The following is a 15,898-nucleotide window of genomic DNA, read 5'->3' on the forward strand; positions in this document are numbered from 1 at the left end:
TTATGTTTCTTTTTTCTTTCTGTTTCCTCCCTTTTCTGGTATTAATTAAGCATTTTATAGGATTCCATCTTATCTCTTCTCGTCGTGTATCAATTATACTTCTTTTTTAAAAATTCCAGTGGCTGCCCTAGAGTTTCCAATTTACATTTTTAACTAATCTAATCCACCTTCAGGTAACACTCTACCTCTTCACATGTGGGGCATATACCTTGTAATGGAGTATTTCCAATTTAGTCCTCCTATCCCTAACATTTCTGTCATTCATTTGACTGACCTATATGCTACAATCACCAAACCCTGGTCTCTTGCTCTCAAGGAAGTCCACACTCAGCCTCCAGCAATTTGTCAAAATTACCATGTGAGTTTTCCTAACAGTCTATGCTTCCAGTGGCTTTAGTTGCAGATTACCAGATCTTGGCTGTGCTTGTCTCTCCATATTTCAGAGTATGGCAGTTTGCCCTACAACGTCAGTTTTCTGGGGGATCTGAGAAAAGTCATTGATTTTCAGCATGTTCTGCTTTTTCTGGTTGCTAAGGATGGGAGTGATCACTTTTGAGTGCTTTGCATGTAGGAGCTGAGATCAGAAAAAGACCAGAAGGTTAGTTTATACCATCGAGATTATAGTGTGTGCTGATTTCCTGAAGCATCCAGCCCTCATCTCAGTCATGCTCCATCCCAATGGCCAATTCTGGACTAAAGGAGAGTATTTCATATGGAAGAGATCACTTCATCCTCTAATCTGATCTGAAGGCCCCCACAGGGTATTTCTTGCACAATGCAAGAAGAAGAGTTAAGTCCCTGCCCTGTGCTAAGTCTTAACCTCAGTCACACTGGCTCATCGTTCTAGGACATAATGGCCATTTTCCAGGGCAGAAACTGCCTGCTCCAAGCAAGGACTGGACTGTCGGAGCTCATCTCACAGATAATCACCATTAATTACACTCTTATCCACCCAAAGGCTCACCAGAATTAACCTGCTCTGTCCCAGATTTTTTTTTAAATCAAGGATTTGATTATAATATGCACTGTAAGGACACTTAGGCAAATTGTTGGTTTAAAAAAAAGAAGAAGAATTCCAATTTCTCCAGAATTCTATCAACCTGAACCCTGACTGGAGGCTTCACACAATGAGAACCAATGCTCACATGGATGGCCCTGCAGCGCTCCGAGATCCTGGAGAGCTGTTGAATCACCCAAGAAAGAGGAAATTATGTTCAGTGGCACTTTAGCATTAAGTGCATTTTACACCACATTCCATTTCTACAGAATTTCAGCATTTCATTCATATGAGGCACAAGGTGACTCTCTTTATTGTCCAGGATCATACAATTCATTTTCGTCCAATTTGCATGACAAAGGTTTACTAACACCTACTGCTGGGCCGGAGTCATGGTACTCACTGGAAGGTATATTCCATTTATTCATAGAGCTCACAATTTCATGGTTAAGGAAGAACAAGCAAGCAAGCGAACAAACAATTAAATAATACACATTTCATAACCCCAGCCCCCGGCACACTCAAGAGTTGATCGAATGAGTGTTTGTTCAATGGCCTAAAGACAAAGTGCTGGCACAGGGACAAGAGTCACCAGAGAATGTGACACAAGGAAAAGATGTTTCAGCTCAACTGAGGAGGAGTCTCAGGACTCTGGCAGTCAGTTGTTGCCAGACCAAGGAGTCCGTCCACCTGCCATTTAAGCTGATCAACGGAGAAATGGATGAGAGATCAGCAGTGTCACTTTTATTTATAGAAAAACCAGCAATTCCAGAGAGCAGTGGGGTTATCTCCCCCAAAGAACTGTTCTTCTCTCCTGTCTCCCTTTGTTTACTTTTATATTTTCATAGTAAGTATTGTAATGTGATTAGTCATTATAGTACACATTAACAAGATTCCCCTTCATGGGTTATAAGGTTACATAGCGTCTTTCTATCCTAACGTGGTCATATCTTTAAGGTATTTTTATGTTTGACTAAATTTATAGTTAGTTTTTGTTTTACTAAGTGTATGAAGAGCTCCGGGTCCTTGTTTGGTACCACAGAGTTCAGTTCCCTAACTAATCTATGACAGTAGCCTTGGAAGTGGATAAACAATCTCCGGATGTCAGCACATGGGCTCATCCGGCCTTGTTAGGGCCTGACCAATAGTGCCCTACATAAAATGGCCATTCAATTTAACAGTGGCTAATAACAAATAAAGTGGACGAAAGTATTCCAGTAAAAGAGAAAGTAATGAGAATTTTAAGGGAATAGAGGAAAGTCTGGTATTTCTGGAACATGCGGGTAGAAAATGCCCAAAAAAATGATGTTGGAAAACTAAGTCCCAGAAGGCCTTGAATGACAGCCTGGGAAACTAGTATGTTTTCCGGTAGGCACTGAGAAACCAGCAAGTCCTCTGAGCAGAAGAGAGGCATAGTCATATGTGCTTAAGGAAAGCTCACTGGGGAGCGCTAGGGAAGGTGAACTGGGCTGGGAGGGGAAGGTAGGAGCCACAGAAACCATTTAGGAAGCTGCGGCGTGTGTTCGAGCAGGAGATAAGGAATAGCGCTAATGGAAATGAGTACACGGTTCAAGATACAATACAGAGGTAGATTCAACAGCACTTGGCGACCAGCTGGATGTGAGAGGTGAAGGAGTTGAGGATGGCTCTGGAGTAGTTTGCAGAAAAAGCTGCACTTACCCCACGCTGTAGCCACACTCTTCACAGCTCCTATTATCAGGGGATGGAGTCTGTTCCTCTACCCCCACAATTGGGTTCCAGCTCTATATACTGCTGGGGTCCTGAGCCAACGCTGAACAATTAGGCTGGTGCACAGAGAGAGGATGCTGGAACCAGATAACTCAGTTTGGGTTTCCCCAGCAACAGGCCCTGTGACAAGGATTCTGACGGTTACAATTTATCTGGGAGATCATCCCAGGAAGTACAGGTAGAAGAGTGGGGAAGTGAGATGGGGGAGAAAGGAAGCCAGCAAATCATGTTATATGAGTTACCACTTTACACAACTGAAGCTTGATCCTGTGAGTAGCTCCGGGAGGCATCTCCGAGTTAACCCACCTGGCATGAAGGACTGTATTTATATATCAGTCATTGCTTGAGGGTTTCTGAGGTGAGGAGACAGAACCTCCTGTGGCCTGCCTGACACAGCTCCTGCCTAGATGGCTTCCAGATGGGACAACTCGCAGCCAGCTGCAGGTGCTCGCAGTTGGAGCCAAAGGGCCCAGAGAAGCTACCGGCCAAATGGGTGGTGCCCCATCTGTTTGCGACATGTCTCTTACACCAAGCAGACACGGTCTGGGCTTCAGACAGAACTAGAGCAAGGAAGAGGAGTGAGGCATCGCTGGAAGATGGTGGAGACACTGTCCAGGAGCCTGGTGAACCCCAGCTCCATTTAGGGAGTCCAAACTCTGACATGGCCATAGGAAGGAGAGGATTGGGCAGTTGTAAAACTCTCAGAGAGTATTTTTGGCACACGCGCACACACAGACAGGTGCACATTGGAGGTGAAGTCTGCATTTGGTCTTGTTTTCCTAAGTACAATATGCACACGTCCACACCCGTGCCTGTCCTCCTGCATCCCCCAAACCCCACCCTCTTTGCCCCATCACCGGCCTGGTCTCTTGGGTCATGATGCCTCCCCCATTAGGAACAGACCTGTCTTAGTCACTTCAGGCTGATATAACAGAACACCTACACTGTACCTACACTGGTGTCTTAAAGAATAAACATGTATTTCTCACTGTCCTGGAGCCAGAGAATTCTAAGACTAAGGTACTGGCCAATTCAGTTTGTGGTAAGGGCTCCCTTCGGGCTTTGCAGAATGCTGTCTTCTCATTGTCCCCCCACGTCACACAGGAAGGTGAACTTGAGTCCTTCCATCTTGTTGTAAAGGCACTTATTGCCATCATGAAGGCCCCACTTCATCACTGCATCTAAATCTAGTCACCTCCTGTTGGTCTCACCTCCAAATACAGTTACAGTGGGGATTAGGATTTCACCAAAGGCCTTGGTAGATGGGGAGACACAAACATTCAGTCCATAGTAAGATCTCTCCTTGAACCTCGGCCAGATCAGTGGGGTCCTACCCACCTTGCCTAACTCTTGCTAGACCCATCTTTCTGAGGTAAGAACCCTTCCCCCCAAAGCCTTAGACACTACCTACACTCCTGCCCAGGTGGCATGAGACATTTATAACCAAAGCCCTGACACTCACTCAATGTCAGGAAATGTCACTTTCCAGAAATCCCTGCTGCAGACTCCTAGCCCCTGCATTTGGGGATTCTTATGAAACTAAAGGCAGCCCAGGGGGAAGCCAGAGTTCATGTCGGTACCTTGGACTCTGTCATTCAAGCAGCAGACTCTACCTTCCCCCATCACCATCTCCTTGTGGGGCCAGCCCTACTGTTGGGTTCATTCATCCCACACCCCTACTCTCCACGATCTCTCCTGCCTCCCTCTCCAATTTGGTCTGTTTTGCAGAAGAACCAATTTGTGTGCACTCATCCATTCAGTCAATGTTCATTAGCACCTATCACATGCCAGGCATTGCTTGGGATTCAGGAGGAGAAGAGCACGCCCTATACATGCCACCCAACACAGGAACCCCTGTTGTCTGGAAAAGGCAAATGAGCGTATGTGCAGAGCTGTACAAACAGGAGGCCCCTGGCATGCTGGCCACACCACGGACTACAGCTGGCACTGGGCAAGGGAGTCAGTATCCTTAGCCAACCAGAAATTTAAAAATTTTTTAAATTAAGGAAAAGAAATGCAAATATATAAGCCTTTCTACAACCCAGGATTGTTTGAGGCAAAATGAGGAGAAAAACCAGGCCTTGACTTAATGATGGTCCTGAGCTCATTAGCAGTTCCCAGTAGACATGAGGCAGCCTAACAGCGGGATCCAGCTTCCAGGCACCCTGGATCTGAGGACAGGCGCATCTGCAGGAGGCAGCTTTCCCATGGCGAGGCCCTGCTGAAGCATTTGCAGCATCAGAGAGCTCTTAAAATGCTCAGTTTGAGAAGCTGCCAGGTCTTATCTGAAGAGCTGTGCACTTGGCACTAAGTCTGGTGGGACTGATTCATAAGGAAACCCTGAGAACTGTGGACAAAGGCATTTACAGACTCAGAAAACCCTACACGCTCTTTTAATTCTTTTTCTCCCTTTGGAAAATTAGGAGGTAAGAGATTTATGGGCCCTCCTGATTTATGGGGAGCAGGGGAAGTCAGCCCTCCTCCCTGATGGCCACTCTCCAGGGCATTCCCACTGGTTCGCATGGGACAAGAGGGCCAGTTGCCAGACTCTCTCGCCTGGAGAGAAAAAAGACTATTTCTACTGAACACACAGCAGACTTTGGCCAGAAAACATACAGTACTCTCTGAAACCACAAGCAATAACTATGGCATCCCTCGTGCCTCTAATATGCTCTCAGGCCGGGCTATTTCTCTATTAAACTAGGATAACCCAGTCCCTGCCTCTGGGAGCTTGAGTTGGCTTAGAAATTAGATGCCCTAATCCTAGGGACTGGGTTTCCCTGTCTCCCACTCCAACCAGGAATAATATCATTCTGCATTCGCCAACCCCTGGGGAGAGCCAGATGAGAACTGATGCAATGTTAGTCGGCAATTCCTCCTTCCCTGGAAGACACGGACCACAACACGATGCTGTCAAGGATGCAGAGAAGGCCCCCCTCCCCCCAAGAGCCAAATGGGACCCCCCAACAAGTCACATCGCCCTAGGAGGGATGTTTGACTACTTCTCTCCCTTTGCAGATGTGAGAACGGAAGCAGAGATTGCTGCTAGTCTTGTGCGATGTCACAGCACTAGTACTATGGAAAGGGTGGGACAGGATTCAAACCGCAGCACACATCTGAGCAGGCACCCCCTCCATTCTTCCCCCATTCCTTCCCCAGCCCCTGTCCCCTGAGCCAAGGGAAAGTGACCTCCCAGGCCCTGCTATAGCTGATTTAAGGTCTTTCAAGGGCTCATGAGATCCCCACCTCTGACCCTCAGAGGCCCCAGGATAAAAGGAATTGTGCTAAGCACAAACATTTTTTTTCTTGTTAGACTGTCCATTTTTTTTCCTTTCAGCACGTTCCTCATTTCAATCATTCCTTTTCCTTCCCAGACCCCAGGAACCAGAAATAAACACAGGCAGTCTTCATATTGATGTAAATAACCATTGGCTTTATTGAACCCATCTGCTCAGGCCCTGGCTGAAATCGTAGCTCTGGAGTGTTTTCCACCAAGCACCCCTTGGGCATCCAGAAGTTTAGCTGCGGCCCTGCCTGGGCATGTTTATTCTGCTCCTTGGCAAAACAGAAGCAATGTGTTCATTCCCTTGGTGTCCTCAGAGCTCTTGTGTCTAGACCCAGTCTCCTCATCAACAATCACCTTCCCACACTCTTCTCTCCCCTGACGCTCCCAGAAACTGCCTCCTGCCCCCCAGCTCTGCAGACTGCCTGGCCCCATATTTTGTCCTGGGACATCAGGCTCGAAGGCAGAGCCCATAGGTGCGACCCCAGCCCCCGTACCTATCAGCGCACCCCAGCTCCACGTAGCTGTCTCACACTTCTGCACTTCTTTTAGTAACAGTAACAGCTAAGTATATTGAACACTTGCTAGGTGCCGGGTCCTGCCGTAAGCCCAATGCAAGTATTATTTTCTTTCATCCTCACCACAATCCCAGGAAACTGAGGCACAGACAGCAATGAAGCAATTTGCCCACAATCTTCCAGCCAGCAGGAGGCACAGCTGGGACTGCCACCCTAGAAGCGTGGCTCTAAAACTTGGGCTCCTCACTGCAAAAAGCTGGCCCTCAAATTGTACAGGTCTTCCCGGCCCACTGAGCTAGAAGCCCCAGGGGACCTTAGCTGTGTCTTCTGTTTCCTGTGGTTGATTTTTCATCTTCTGATGGAGCTGCTCTTTGTTTTCTGGTTTTTGTGAGTTTGCCCCTTTTCCTTTATTTCCTGCATCCTGCGGGTGTCACTCACGACCTCAGCCTTCAGTGTAATCTATGGCCTCCCCCTTACTCTCTCTTCTTTCTCTCTTGCCCTCACATTCAATAAAGAGCCAGGTCCTATGGATTCATTTGTTTCAGAACTATTTAATGAGCACCTACTATGTGCCAAAGGACTAAACTCCCTGAATACCCAAGGGGTGGTTGGTGGAAAACACCAAGAACTGTGGTTTCAACCAACAGCCTGAGCAGATGGGTTCAGCAAGCCCAATGGTTATTTACATCGTATGAACAACGTAGGTGGGGGACCCAGTGCACAGGGCACTTCCAGTCCCCTCATTCTTCTTCTTGTCTCTCATATCTCTGCCATGGCCCTAGATCAGGCTGATGTTCACACTCACCGGTGTAGGTGATACCCCCTCCCCACTGCACATTATACTCAGATCAGGCCTTTTTCCAATTCCAAGCTGCTCAGTACTCCTGTCTTAGTATGCTCAGGCTGCCATAAAAAATACCATGGGTTGAGGGGCTCATAAAAAATAGAAATTTATTCTCATGGCTCTGGAGGCTGGGAAGTTCAAGGTCAAGGCACTGGTGCATCAGTGTCTGGTGAGAGCCAAGTTCCTGGATCACAGGCAGTGCTTTCTCACAGTACCCTATGGGCTAGAATGGGCAAGGAATCTCTCAGGGGCCTCTTGGTACAGACCAGGCATGACCTAACACCTCCCAAAGGCCTCACCTCTTGATACCATCACTTTGTGGGTGAAGATTTCAACATTTGGGGAGGATGCAAACTATCCCTACAAGATAGTAAGCCAAATCCCCAGTGGGGGCCTCAGACTTGTTGGTTCCTATTTGTCCAAACATACTCATTTCCCACTGCTCTCCCCCCTTCAATGCAAAACAAATTTCTCAGAGGGTGACCTCAGACTTGTGTCAGAAAAACCTCACGTGTCTATTAAAAGTGCACACACACACACACACACACACACACAAAACCTTCCAAGTTAGAGTCTCCAAAGGGGGCATCCAGGAATGTGCCCTGAACCAGCACCTTGGTGATCATCATACACTCCACAATCTGATACCCGTCAGGTATGTGCTGGTTACTGAACTGCAAGCCATTCTCACAAGCTGGCTTCCTCTGCAACACCTACTGTGATTTTTCCCTCCTCACCCCAGCTAAAAGAATTCTCCCCCTTCTCTTTTGGAGTTTGAACCCTCATTACTATGAGCGTCTTTAATTGCACTTGCCACTTCCTATCTTGTATTGTTGTTACCCATGCACCATTCTTGTCTCCATTACTAGATTGTAAGCATTCTAAAGACAGGCTCTATCTCCTAGTCAATTGACCAAGATGCTCTGAACATAGTGCCAAGCAGTATGTTAAAACTACAAGTTGCAGGGTGTCACTCTTTTGCTCAAAACCTTTCAATGGCTTCCCATCAGAGTGAGAGTAAAATCTAAAATTCTGTGACACTGCATGAGACCTTATGCGGTTTGCTTCCCTACACTTTTGTTACCTCACCTTTTACCACTCTATCCCTAGTCCTTCCAGTTGAGACATATTGTCTTCTTGCCAGACCTCAAGCATTCCATGCACAAGCCTGCCACCGGGCCTTTGCACAGGCTCCTGCATCTGTCTAAATGCCCTTTCCCCATATTGCAGCCTGGCTTTCTCCCTTGCTTGCTTTTAGACTTTGCTCAAATGTCATTCTTACAATAAGCTCTACCCTGTCTGCCCTATTGCAAATAGCCACTCCTTCCTGCACCCTTCAGGGAACTCTTCCACCGCAGAGAGCTGAGCAGCACACTGTTTGGCTCATGCCTCCACCAAGGTCACACAGAAGAGAGTGCAGATCATGGGCTGGACAGAAAGCCCTTCCAGTGAAGGGCTGCCACAGAGGAAGGCACAGTGAACATCTGGGACTCCCCCACTTCTGAGCACAGACTCTGGGCTGACTGCCAGGCCCTCACACAGGTCCCTTGTTAAGAGTCTCCCTGGGAACCTCATTTCCTCTCCAACCTGGGGGCTCCCTCAGATGTAAACTTCCTAGATAAGGCTAGGAAGGGGTGTGAGCGCAGCTATATGGGGAGGTATGCCTTGACTCCAAGTCAGGTGTGATAGGCTGAATGCCTCCCAATATGTCAATAGGCTAATCCTAAGAACACATGAATGTGTTACCTTACATGACAACAGGGACATTGTAGATGTGTGTAAGTTAAACATCTCAGGATGGGAGATCATTCTGGAATATCCAGTGGGCAGAATGTAAACACAAGGATCCTAAGGAGAGGGAGGCAGGAGCGTCAAAGAAGGGGATGTGATGACGAAAGCGGAGGCTGGAGTAATGTGCTATGAAGACAGAGGAAGGGGCTGCAAACCCAGGGATGCAGGCTGCCATCAGAAGCTGGAATATCCAGAAACAGATTCTCCCCTCAGAACTTCCTCAAGGAATCAGCCCTGTTGACCCCCCGGCTTTAGCCCAGCGAGACTGATTTCAGAATTCTGACATCCACACAAAACATTTGCCTTGTTAAAGCCACTAAGTTTGTGGTAATGTGTTATAGTGATCATGGGAAACTAAAACACAGAATTAGGACCCAGGGCCTCTCTCTGCCTATCTCCCTCTCCTTTTTTTACTCAAGCCCAGGAAAGTCAACCAGAGACATCTAAGGACTTGTAGCCATCTGATCTAACAATATCAGATTCAGCCATCTCCATTGACAGCAGCCATCTCCATTGCTCAAGTGCTGGCTACCCACCCTCCCTCACTTGTTAGGGCAGAATTAAAAGGATGTGGCTCATGGTACATTTGAATAGACACCCGAAGAAAGAACCAAACTAGCCATAAAAAGGACAGGGCATGGGGCACCCAGACAGAGGGTTTTATAAAGTCCAAGTAAGGCCTGAAGCAGGAAAGAGCTGAGAAGTTCATGGAACAGAGATGCCAGTGTTTCTAGAGCACAGTAAACAAGAGAATTGGGGGTTGGAGATATAGGTAGAAGCCAGATTATACATGATCTTGGGGGCCACGCAGAGAAGTCTGGAATTTTCTAAAAGGGAAAATTGATGAGGATAATAATATAGCTAACCATTATATTTATAGCAACATGTACACGTATACTAAGATATACAGGTATAGTAAGCCAATATGAAACACTAGGTTTTGAGTACTTTATTTACATCAGTTTAATTCTCAAGCATTTGCGTAAAGTTAGTACCATTATCCCTATTGTGCAGCTGAGGAAACTGAGGCACAGAGAGGTTAAGGATCTTGCCAACCTCATACAGCTTATAGAAGGGAGAAGCCAGAGTTCAAACCTAAACCATCTAGTTTCCTGGTCCGTGTCTGAAGCACTGGGCTATAATTGTGCCTGCTGAAGACTTCATGGAAAAAACAGTAGGAAAAGAGACTGTGCAAGGGAACTAACAGACTAATTAAGAAGGTCTTATAAAGTCCAGGTAAGAGATGTTGGTGGCAGGCCTGGGGTGATACCAATATAAATAGAGAAAAATGGATGGACTTAAGAGGATCCAAGGCTGATTCCTAGGTTTTGAGCATAAGCAACTAGTAGATTGTGAGGCCTTTACTGAGAGAGGAAGAGGCTTTAGGATGCAGGGTCCCCAGAGCCCAGGATCCTTCCCCTTGTGTAGCCTCTGAGCCCATGTCAATCCAGCAGCCGCCTGCTAGAGAAAGCCCAGCACAGAGATGCCAAGGTCAGCTTGCACTGGCCGGCCCATGCCAAGAACCACAAAAGCCTCATTTTATTTAAAACACAGGGCTTGGCAGAATTCCCTACCTAGACAGAGACAAGCCCATTACTCCATCTTGCAAGCTGCATTACAGCCTCTGTTTTCGTGTATCTATTAGCAAGGCCTCTCAGCTGAAAACCCAGCCAGCCCATCAATCACTCCTCCCCAGGCCCACAAACCAGGCAGCGGAGGCCGGAATCCCGGTAGGCATCTGTAGGCATTTTGCAACAGGCCCCAGCCCCAAAGACTGTCTGTTTATGCATAGGAGCTGTGGTTGCTTTATATTTTTAATTAAAAGCAGATTTTTATCAATCCCCCCAAAATCTATTGGGGGAACTGTAATTTTGCTTCCAATCTCCCTGTTTAATACTCCCCCAGAGCCCATAAAAAGCTTTGGAGTTTCAGTTCATGATTTGAATCTTTACGGATAATTAGCTGGCAGAATGACTTGGAGAGAGAAGCAGGTATATATTTTCACAACTTGGTCAGGAGCAGGTGAGAAAGCTGTGGGAGAAGCATCCTCAGCAAGTCTTGGCACTTCCCTGTTCCTGAAACACAAACGCGCAATTCATTTAAAGACAATTTCGTTTAGGCTCTTTAACAGCTGCCATAAAAGATGCTTTTCCCCTTTATTTCTCAAGCATCTTATTATAATGCCACTAGGTTTTCCCACCTTCTGACTTCCCCTCCACCATGCTTTGTCATTTCTCCGAACCTGCTCCCCCCTCCTCAGCCTGCCCTGCCCACACTCTTCCCTCTCCTCCAGCTGCTCCTCCCTGCCCTCTGCCTCCTGCCTCTCAATCTCCCCCACCCCACCACCAACCCCCACAACCACCAACCCCGGTTGCCCCAGTGCCTCCCCTTTCAGACTCCCTCTTCCCACTAACTGGCAGCCTTCTGGTGGGCCAGAAGCTGTGTTAGAACAAATGCAGTCACCAGAGCCTGGCAATCATCTCAGGAAATGATAGTTTTACACACACACTCTTGCACACTCACCCCATGCACACTCTTACTTCTTTGATATCTGAAGAATCTGAGGCTCCTAGAGGATAAAAATGAATGTAAGTCATCCTCATCCTTTTTTCCTCCTCTTCACTCCCCGTTGTCCTTCATGCCAGTTAAAAATACAAAGATGACAGAGACATAGATTGACATAGATGTAGACAAAGCCATAAGTGCACAGATGGACAGACAGGACAGAGGACGGATGCTGGGACAGTTAAATAGATAGTAGAAAGACAAGTACCAGGCAAACAGGCAGATAGATAGATAATGGATAGATGATAGAGAGATGATATAGATAAATGATTGATAGATGACTGATAGATGAGAGAGAGATGGTGGTGGAGGTAGACGAGAGAGAGGAGAGAGTCTGCAGTCGTTGACAGAAATCAACCAAAACCCTTGCTGATCTCGTATCTGTTTTCTTATAAAGCTCTCTCACTTGCATTTCTCAATCCACCTTTTCTCCCCTTGATCTTCTGCTAGGTGGAATTGTAACTTGATGAAAACTCCTCAAGGCAGATTTTAAAGGCTGGAAACAAAGAGGAGGTAACTAAGAGGCCCGTGTGGCCACCCAGGTGTCAATCAGAACAAATGAGACCCTGGACGTAAGTCTCTCCTTTGTAGACAGCCAGGTTCTCAGAATCATCCATAATGCAACAGGGCTCAAGGTGCAGGGGAGGTGTAAGGCACAGTGGTTCTTGATCTTACTGCATTTGAATCATCCAAATTAGGTGTTTTACAATAAAACAGGTGGCTGAGCTCTGACCCAACAGTTTCTGATCCAGTAGGTCTGGGCATGGCATGAAAATTCACACCAGATTGTGAATTCTGTGTTGCTGCCAGTGTTCCAGATGATGTCAATGCTACTGGACCAGGGAACTGGCTTGGAGAACCACTTCTTAAAGTGACTTTCAGAAGTTATTTTGGCTATTAGGATAATGTTCAATTATGTCTCTGTTAAATAAATCATGTTATCCAGTATGTTTGGAAATGAAGGAAACAATAGGAATTTGATTGTTTGCAAAGTTGAGTCAAAATTTGAGAAGATAATTCAACTTTTTTTTTTTTTTTTGAGACACAGTCTCACTCACTCTGTTGCCTAGGCTAGAGTGCCATGGCATCAGCCTAGCTCATAGCAACCTCAAACTCCTGGGTTCAAGTAATCCTCCTGCCTCAGCCTCCTGAACAGATGGGACTGCAGGCACCTGCCACAATGCCCAGCTAATATTTTTTTTGAAGATGGATTGTATTAACCTGGAAGTGAAACACATTCATCTTTGTAAATTATCACAAGAATGGAAAAGCGAGTATCCAATGTACTCAATGCTAATATGAAGCCAATAGATGAACTAACACACGCCCACACAAGAGAAAAACTCAATTCAGTTCAAGTTAGGGAAAGAGCGGAGGAGGGAAGGGGATTAGTGTGTTCCCACTTAATGGGCACAATGTGAGGGTATATCGCACAGCTTCTGGGTGCAGGACACAACTATACAGCAGGAACTTCACCTACCAAATGCAAACATTGTGACCTAATGGTCTGTACCCTCATATTAATCTGAAATAAATACATATGTGTGTTTGTATATAGAGATATATTATATTTCTATTTTTGATAGAGACAAAGTCTTGCTCTTGCTCAGGCTGGTCTCAAACTCCTAAGCTCAAAGGATCCTCCTGCCTCAGCCTCCCAAAGTACTAGGATTACAGGCATGAGCCACCACTCCCAGCTGATGACTGAACTTTAAATGATCCACTAAACACCCTAAACCACATGTTCTGACACTTCTGGAATTCTGATCTCTGCTTACCATAATCCTGGCTGTCTGCCTCCTTGTCCTACACCATGAGAACAAAGACCTGTCTGGTTTGCCATGAAAACTATGTCTGAAATTCTGTGTGTATGTGTGTACATGCATGTGTGAACGCAATTTTAAAAATGTATGTGTGTATGTGTTGATGTCTGTTGAATGATTCCAATGAAGAGGTAGGTTGCCTTATTTAATGGAACTCTTGAAAAATGGGACAGAATGTTTATATCCTCCCCAAAATTTATGTATGGAAAACTAGTTCTTCAGGCAATGGTATTTGGAGGCAGGGTTTTCAGGAGATGATTAGACAATGAGAGCAGGGCCCCCATGAATAGGATTAGTGCCCTTATGAAAGAGCTTCCTTGCCCCTTCTACCATCAAAGGGACAGCAAGAAACAGCAGTCTGTGAACCAAGAAGTGGACCCTTAGCGTTCACTAGGCACTAACTCTGCTGGTACCTTGAACTTGGACTTTCCAAGGCTCCAGAACAGTGAGAAATAAATTTCGGTTGTTTCTAAGCCACCCAGGTTATAACATTCTGTTATAGCAGCCCAAATGGCTAAGACAGAGCTGGCTCAGCCGGGTTTGAGGTCTGGATCTGCTGTGTAGATCAGCTGTGTTACTCTGCTCATGGGCTGAAATTTCATTGCCCCTTCCCTTGACAGGTTCTCTTTCCCCCAGCAGAGTCCTGGGTGGCATAAGCACATCTCTAAGCAGACTTATCTCCTAAACTGAAGACACTTGATCTCTCCTGCCCTGCCCACCTTGCTGGCATGTGCTCAGGAGAGACTGAGTTGAGGGGGAAAGTCCTTCCACCAGTATTTAAAATGCTTGTGCGAATCTCTCCCTGACTGTGGCCTCCAGCTCTCCATTCCTGGCTTTCCTTGCTCTTGCTGTTTATAACTCCCCTTCTCTACACTTCAAAGCTAGCATCAGATCCTTTGGGCCTAAATCAAGAGATGGTTTGACCCTTCCCACAACAACACATTCAAAATAGTCCCTCTCAACCAGGACAAAATTTTCAGGTTCCATTGTAAAATGAAAATATGGGACTTCTTGTTAAAAAACATATGAAGAATTTCAAGATGGTGATGACCGAGCATAACCAAGCACAGGACACTGAGTGACCACACAGGTTGCACCCCACCAGTGTCACTAGAGAAAGGTAACAGATCCGACATTCTCACCATACTCTGGGGAACTTCGTCCTCATCTGACACTTTGTTCATGGGATTAGGGGATTGTCCTTGGGTCTACATTCCTCCCGGAAGTTCAACAGCTCCAGCACAAAGTCAGTCCTTGCCTTCCACCCCACAGCGACCCACATGGGCCTCCCTGATCTTACAGAAAACTCAAGGCAGGTGGATACAAGAGGCTCCAGAGGGATGTCCTCGCATCTGCTTTCTTCCCCACAGTGATTGCTAAGTCCTGGTACAGACTTGTGTGCGTCCCCTCACCAACACATCTAGCATCTGGAAACTGGATGGAATTGAGTTCCACACAGGTGCCCAAGAAGATGGGCATTTCCTCTTTGAGGCAAGGAGACAGTGAAGTCTTCAGACCCACACCCTGTTCCTAAAAATAGGTCTGCTTGTTATTTTCAGGCATCCTCTAAGGCCTCAAGGGCAAATTAAGTTAACTACAAAATGGCTGTTAACTCCCTGAAGTTTCAAACCAGTCGGGAAAATTAGAAAAACTGATAGAAAAATAGAATTTGCACCCCTGAAACAAGGTAAATGAGAAAGTTTCAACATGAGATCAAACACAAGGGAAGGTGTGGGTTCCCCCGTACAGCATCTGTCCAACAGGACTGAATTCCAAACCCTACTGGGGAAAAGATTGTTAAGGAAAATTAAAGGAGGTTTCTGGAATTTGGATTGTATGTTAAAATCGCCCTAGGGAGCTTTAAAACTGCAACAAAGACAAAACTGAGCCCAAGTACAATCACGGGCAATCTGATAAGGACTTTCACCGTATACATTTTTTTAACTTTCTATATAGAATATTTTAAGAATATACAATATCCTTAATTTTAAGAATGTATAAAACAGAACACTATGATAAACCCCCACGTGCCTCATCCAGTTTCAGTAATTAACAACTCAGGACTGATCTGGTTTCAACCTCTTTCTTCACCCACTTCCCTCTCCTCACAAAAGACAATTTATTTTGAAGAAAATACCAGATGTCAGGGATTTTCTTGATTCAGAATATACTGCTAAAAGATAAGAACCCTTTTTTTTTTAACAAAAACATGACCACAATACGATTATCATATAAAAAAAATAGTGCCCATATAATAATGATTCATCAAATAATCTGTCAAAATATAAGTTCTCCTATTGCCTGAGAGAGTTTTAACCATTTGTTTCA

The sequence above is a fragment of the Otolemur garnettii genome, unplaced genomic scaffold (genome assembly GCF_000181295.1).
Source record: "Otolemur garnettii isolate 467f Iridium unplaced genomic scaffold, OtoGar3 scaffold00077, whole genome shotgun sequence".
Lineage (NCBI taxonomy): Eukaryota > Metazoa > Chordata > Mammalia > Primates > Galagidae > Otolemur > Otolemur garnettii.